Raw genomic sequence first — 7,372 nt, forward strand, 5'->3', positions numbered from 1 at the left:
AATTCTTTGAGCAGTCTTTGGTCTGTAATACTGCATTTGGAACCTATAACCTCTTTTCTGCTTCCCTACCTCCACTGATATGAAACGTGTAACGATTTTTACAATGATTCTTATCAAACAGAAGCCTCTTCTATGTTAGCTCGTAAAACTTAATTCCCAATTTCCTCCTACCAAAGAATAAGTGATCTTTGCCCCCATGTGGGTAATTGGATCATGGTGATAGGTGACAGCTTCCCAGTTACTGGGTAATTCTACCTTAGAGGAGGTGGTTAAGGGCAGGGTGGTAATCTTGCTTTTAGGGTCGGAGGGGCGGGACTTTAATTTGTTGATGCCTGAGCTGTGCCAGTGCCCAGGCTGGTGACTTGTGCTGTTATCTCTTATCTCATCAGCTCTTTCCTGCCTCCTTATTTAGAACTGCCACCTATTCCCTTGCTTAATGCCCTTTGATGGTTTCCAATAGCTCTCAGCACAAAGACACAACTCCTTTGTGGGCTGATGTGGTTTGGCTCATGCCATTTTGTTAGGCATGGTGTGTTTCTTCGTCTCTTTGTTTTCATGGCTTCCTTTACCAATGGCCCACACCTGTTTCGTTCACCTGTATATCCCTGAGCACAGTCCAGATTTGGCTCACTGCAGATGCTAAATCAACTTTTCTGAGGTAGAGGAACAAACAAATGAATGCATTTCATTCTTTTGACAATCCAAAGATAAGGAAATAAGGGATCAAATGGAGTCAGTCACATGTCCAGGTCTCAGCTAAAAGCAAGCAAAGGTTAATTTCTCTGCAATTCTTGAAGGTCCTGTGTGGGATCTGTGGTAAAGCCCCTCTGCAGATGATAGAGTGCTTGCTGGTGGATCATGCTACCCAAATGCAAAGCAGAGATGTGTGGGGAGTATGCCCTCTCTTCATCCAAGGCAATTTTCTTTCCCCTCAGATGTTTACAGCCCATGGTGTTCCTGGAGAGATTTTATTTATCTGTGGATTTTCTTTGAAGAAAGGCAGCAGAGGATGTTTTTTAGAAGCCAAGGTGAGAATTAGTGAGATGCTTTGACATGGCACCTTTTACAACACTGAAAAATGATCATTAGACTCGCTCTCAAGGATAAAGGATTTGCATCTGGCTTGCGTTGTGCAAACAGGGCTTTTGTTGATTTATCAAGAGGACTTCGCTTGGGGTTTTGGATTGGATTCCAGAGGTTGGCACCTACACTCTAAAAATCTAAACAGAAGGAGAAAATAAATCACCAACTGGCACTTTAAAGGCAAAGATTTATACCAAACTTAATGAACTTCCTGTCTTGCTGAGCGTGAGGAAAATGTCATGTTTACCCCAATGCTCTCTACTCTTGGCAGCGGATGTACTGGGTTGGAAGAGATGCAGAAGTGGGTCAGATTCACCCAGCTGGAACTCAGGAAACTATCAGAGAGCCAGCTCTCCACAAGTACTGTGGCCTTCCTGGTCTGCCCCTGCCTCTGGATACTTACCCTGCCACCAAGTTGTAGTGTATTTGGGGCTTCCCTAGAAACAGATTAGTAATAGATGATTCAAGGGTGCAACTTGCTAATTTGCTGGTGTGTGTGTGTGTGTGTGTGTGTGTGTGTGTGTGTGGTGTGTTGTGATTCCAGAAAACACTAGTCATGGGTTGGGAAAGAGGAATGTGGACACAGTTAACAAAGGGCATGTCATCATACTAGTACAGCTTAGTCAGTATGGAACATCTGCCTTAGAGGTACAGCAGGGGCTGCTAACTCACCTGCTAACTCCCAACAATTAGTCAAGGGCTATTCCCGGGGGGTATAAATTCCCCAAGATTCCTAGCTGGCAAAGCCTCTGTGCAGAGACGATCTCACATAACCAAGGATGTCTTTAAAGAAAGAGGTAGAAGTGTGGGCAGCTAAGAGCAATGACATTCACAGAAGTGGCATGGGCCTGAGGAGGTGGGGCAGCTACCTGTCATGCTGACGCTAGAACATCCCTTTTCAACTTGTAGGTGGCTCATACCTACTGCCAGGAAGGGAGAAACATCTTAGCATCCTGCCCAGTTGAAGAAACTTTCTTTGACTCAGTCTTAACACTTAAGTGTAAATAATTTGATTCCAACCAGTGGCATTGCAATCAGTTCAAAAACCATAACAACAGCTCTGTCTGATTTTCCTGCCATCTGTTTATCAAGTGGGGGACACCTAGATTCAAATCTATGTGAATAATCTACCTGCCATTATATTCCTGAGCCTAAAATGGACCTGATTTATTTCCAAGTGGGAAATAAATCTTCTGGCCAAACTGCAAATGTGGTGACACCGTGAGAATTTCGTTAGTATTAAGGATATTGTTGCCTTGTGAGCCCCACATAGGACACCAGCACATGCTGGATCCTATCAGAGAGGCCCACTTTCCCTATCACTTAGTGTTGGCCAAATCTTCTGGGTCTCTGGCCATTCATTCCTCTTCCTTTGCTCTTGAAATTCAGGTGACTGCTCTGTTCTGATGCCAGACTTTCTTAGTGAGCAGTCAGAGCAGGTAAGCTGTGCTGGGTTTCCACACCCATCTCCACTGTTCCACAAACCACGTGTACTTGGTCAGAAGACTGGGATTCAGACCTTACTTGGTATTTCTTATCTTGTATTGAAATACCCCAAGGTTGAAGAACAGCAGTCAATATTTAGACACATTATGAAATCATGTCAGTTCTTCTTGATTGAGAGTTTATTTGGATTTGTCAAATTAATAGTTTCTAAAGTCGGAGCCCAAAATTGTGTAAGCATTACTTTTTGAAGTATTTTTAAGCAACTGGTAAGTGATACGGGCAATGACAGCTAACCTGTTTCCTTCATCCACTTATTAGAATGGAGTAGTTCCCCAGGTAGAATTTTTTGGATACAAATATTAAACACACACACATACACACACACACACACCAGTCCATTAAAATATTCTTTTAATCATGGTCAATTATTATGGAAAATTAGAACCAGATCCTGGAACTGAAAATAAACATGTATTCAATTCAACAGTAGTAGCTGTGTTTTTGTACACTCCCATGGGTATTCTTTGTAGCATGTTGGTATTTTTTATTTTATTTTATGTGTATGAGTGTATTGCCTGCATGTATATGAGTTCACCCATGTTGTGCAGTGCCGCAGAGGTCAGAAGAGGGCTTTGGATTTCCCTGGAACTGGAGTCAAGGATGGTTCGTAGCCGCCATGTGGGTGCTGGGAATAGAACCCGGGTCCTCTGCAAGAGCAGTCAGTGCTCTTAACCACTGAGCCATCTCTCCAGCCACAGCATGTTGGTATTTTAATATTATTAATGAATGACTGGGCTTGGTCCAGACTAACAGAGACACTTTGTTTCTGTAAGATGCCTTTGAAAGAGGGCAGTCTGCAAGAGGAGTCCCTTTTACCTTCTAAGCCATGAGCTTGCCTCACCCTATATTAGTTATCCTATATAGTCCCAAACACTTCTTTGAAAAATTGCCCCCTCTACATTATAAATTTTTTTGCAGTGCTGGGATTGAACCCAGGGCCTAATGTATGTTAGGCAAGTACCCTATTACTGAGCTACATGTCGCAGCCCTGGTCTTTACTTTTATAGCCACTATTTATAGCCCAAAACAGAAACAATCCTCCTATCTTGCTCATTTCTCCATCATCTACCTCATTCTCAATAAATGAAAAAAATTTCAGTGTTTTTCAGATAACAAGCACAGATACTGTAGAAAGTTAATGAAGTTTATCCGATGACTTCAGTGTTACTATCTTAGTGGCTCTGCTGTCATGTTCATTAAAATTCCTTTCTGCAGGCCAAGCCTTGGATCGTACACAGGACCACAGGGCCTGGGGCCAGCCCTTGAGAGCTGTACAGCTTGGTTAAGAAAAAGACCTTTGCTCTTCCACCTCCTTAACCTTTGAATTCTTTGAAGCCACCTTTCTACCTTTACCCAGGCCACAAACCTGGGCTCCATCCTGGAAATATACCCATCTTCTTGCACCCCACCCCGTCACCTAAGCAGTCACCAGTCCTGTCCATTCACCCTCTTTCTGTCTCTGGACACTTTGCTTTCTGATGTTCCCTCAGCCTTGGTTCTGTCTTGCTGTTGCCCACTCCTACTGTTGGGAGAGCCCAGCACTCACCTCCATGCCCACATTAGGATGACTCTTCTTCAATTTCCCTTCAAAAAAGCTGATGGGCCTTTCTCTGCTCTCCATGTATCAAGAGGCTCCAATCAGTGAACAGCCATGCTGAGCTCACACCATGAAGCTCTGCATCTTCTCAACTGTCCCTAATGCAGTTCTTTAGCCAGTATTGCCACTATCCATCTAGAAGCTCTGGCCCAAAGTCTAGAGTCATTCTGGATTTAGCCTTTTCTTCCCCTCTCCCTGCTAGTCCATTGGCAAGACCTGTAAAGACCACCCAAACACACCCCGAGCGCAGGCATTCATCTGTGGTGCCTGACTTGTCTTCCTGCAGTCTCTGCTCCACAGTCTCAGAATAAACTAAAAAATAAACAAACAACCCCCCCCAACAAGTCTCTCCTCTGTCTGAAAAATGCTTAGGAATTCTCAAGTCTTTGTATCAAATCCACTGTTCTAAAAATGTCTCTTGATCCTTACCTGATCCTGCTCCCCCTGTTTGGGTTTGGGGGCTTTACCTCTACACTTCTCTTGATGATATGTTGTGTAGACTCTGACATGATACAGTGCAAAGCGCTCTCTACCACTCATGGTGCTCTGGAAACAATAGCTCTGATGCCTTCAAAGTGAAGACTCCCCTGATCTTTGGGTCTTGGCCAGCTCTTCATTCTGAAATGCTCTGCCTTCTTCACCTCCATCTCAGCACCATCCCCACCTCTAAATGATCAGCACTGTCTTAGTGACTTCCTTTGGTTCCCAAAGAGCCCGTCCATGGACAGATCATCTAATCTTTACCTCAACTATCATAGGATCTTCTCGTTTGTAGAAATGCTATTGTCTGAAATGAAATTATTTATCTATTGACTATTGCTTGCTCAGTAATGCAATTTTCTCAAGGAGAGGAAGGATACTCTGCTCTTATCTTTGCCTAAAATTAGGATTGGCATAGATTTGGAACACGAAAATATTTGCCAAATAAATAAATGACTGTGACTGAGCTGTTCAGATATGGCAGAGTGGCAGCATAAAAATAGATTTCACTATGTGATTTGCTCCCTGGTTGTTGCTTATGTTGTGACCCCTTCCACACTCTTCCTAACAGTTGTTTTTCCCTTGCCCTTGAATACCTTGTCAGCATCCTGGCTTATTTTTCTACAAGTTCTTTTTTTCTTTCTCTCACTAATTTGTAGTTTTTTTTAATATCTCAAATAATTCATTTATTCCATATCTTAAAAATGTTTTCTCCTATTATGTCATTTGTCTGTTTTTAGAGAACTATATCATTTCAAAGCCTCAGACACTGATGTCATCAAATAGATCCATTCGCTTTCTTAAAAATTCCCAACCATAGGAGCAGCAGATACCCCTTAAAATATAAACTCTTACTTGAATATGCTGATCAATATTAGTATATTGATCACCAAAGTACAGTGGACATTAGATAGTTACACCACAATGTACAAAATAAATAAGACAGTATGACAGTGTGATGTATTCTTATAAAAATACGAAAATAAAAATAAGGGACATATTTAATGAGGTTTGCATCCAGGAAACAACCTTTGGGACATTTTAAGGATGAAGGAACAGGTAAATGACACCAGGAGAGTCACAGGGGTAAATCCAGAATGAGGCTCAGTGTAGGCCTGGTGTCTTCAATAAGCTGAACACATAGAAGAAGGAGAAGAGGGAAAGACTACAAATGGAAAGAGGCTGAGAAGACTCATCAAAGCCTTAATTCAAGCAAAACCCCCATATAATGGCATAATTGGACAATTAAAGAAACTTGAAAATGGCTGGCTATCAAATAGTACCAAGATTTTATTTATATCATATATACATATACATGTATATGTATATTAAGGCAGGGTCTCTATGTAACTCAGCTGGCCTGGGACTTGCTATGTAGACCAGGCTAACCTCAATTTTACAGAGATCCACCTGCCTCTGCCTCCTGAGTGCTGGGATTAAAGGTATACACCACCACACCTGGCGCCAAGATATTTTTAAAAAATTTAAAAAGAGGAACTGGAGAGATGGATCAGCAGTTAAGAGCACTAGCTGCACTTGCAGAGGACCCAGGTTCAATTCCCACCACCCATGTGGTAGCTAACAAATGTTCACAACTCCAGTTCTGGTGGATCCTCTTCTGATTCCCATGGCCATTGCATGACATAGGTGCATTTGCATACAGGCAGGCAATACACTCGTACACATTGAAAAATAATAAAAAATTTTAAAAAAGAACCACAAGACATTGTGATTATCAAATAAATGTTCCCTGTTAAAGGTGCACATCAAGTATTTAGGACTTGAAATAACTGGGATTATTTTTAAAAATAGTATATTGATTGTTGAATTTAAGAAATGTATAAAAATCCATTACTTATATTTTTAGAATTATAAATGTCTTTTTCTCCATAGTTGTTCCATGCATTCCTTTCACTCATATGAAGACTCATTTGTTCTTTTAATGATTTTGGGGGGAGTGTAATTTGCTGGGCATAAGCTATACCTGCTTTTTGTTAGTATTTCTTTGGATAATTTTTCCTACTTGTTTTCAACATCTACTTTCATTTAATTTTGTGGGTGTGGGTCTGAATCAAGGCATTGCCTCCCCCATCCTTTATTTCTTTCTTTGATATTTATTAATTTTTTTAATTTTAATTTTTTAAGTTTCATATATGAGCACTGTATTTAAACCACCTCACACCACCCTTTCCCCCATCACCTCCTCCCATGGTCCCCCACCCTCTCAACTTTATGACGTCTTCCTTGATTATTATTCTTTTACACACACACACACACACACACACACACACACACTCACACGCAAGAATGTGCTGAATCCATTTAGTAGTGCTTATGCGTACATGTGTTTATGGTTGCCCACTTAAGACTGGGTAACCCACAGGGTGCTGATCCCTGGGATAAAGCGTCTCCTGAATGTAGCACGTGAATCTCATTCCTTCCTATTAACTATGATGACTGGCAGGGCATACACTCATGCAGGCTTTTATTGGATTTGGATTTGCTGAGTTTTTTATTTAAAATATTTTTTGCAAGGTGTGGGAAACTATATATTTCATTTCTATTATTTAGTGATTATTTTATAATTGCTCATACTGCTTTTATTAGCCCACCTTAGGAGGAAAGTTGGATACAGGGTTTGGGAAGAGCAAACGTTATACAATTTGGGGTTTTGGGGTTTGGTTTTGTTTCATGTTTATTTGGTCT

This window comes from Nannospalax galili, unplaced genomic scaffold (genome assembly GCF_000622305.1).
Source record: "Nannospalax galili isolate Female #2095 unplaced genomic scaffold, S.galili_v1.0 scaffold1000, whole genome shotgun sequence".
Lineage (NCBI taxonomy): Eukaryota > Metazoa > Chordata > Mammalia > Rodentia > Spalacidae > Nannospalax > Nannospalax galili.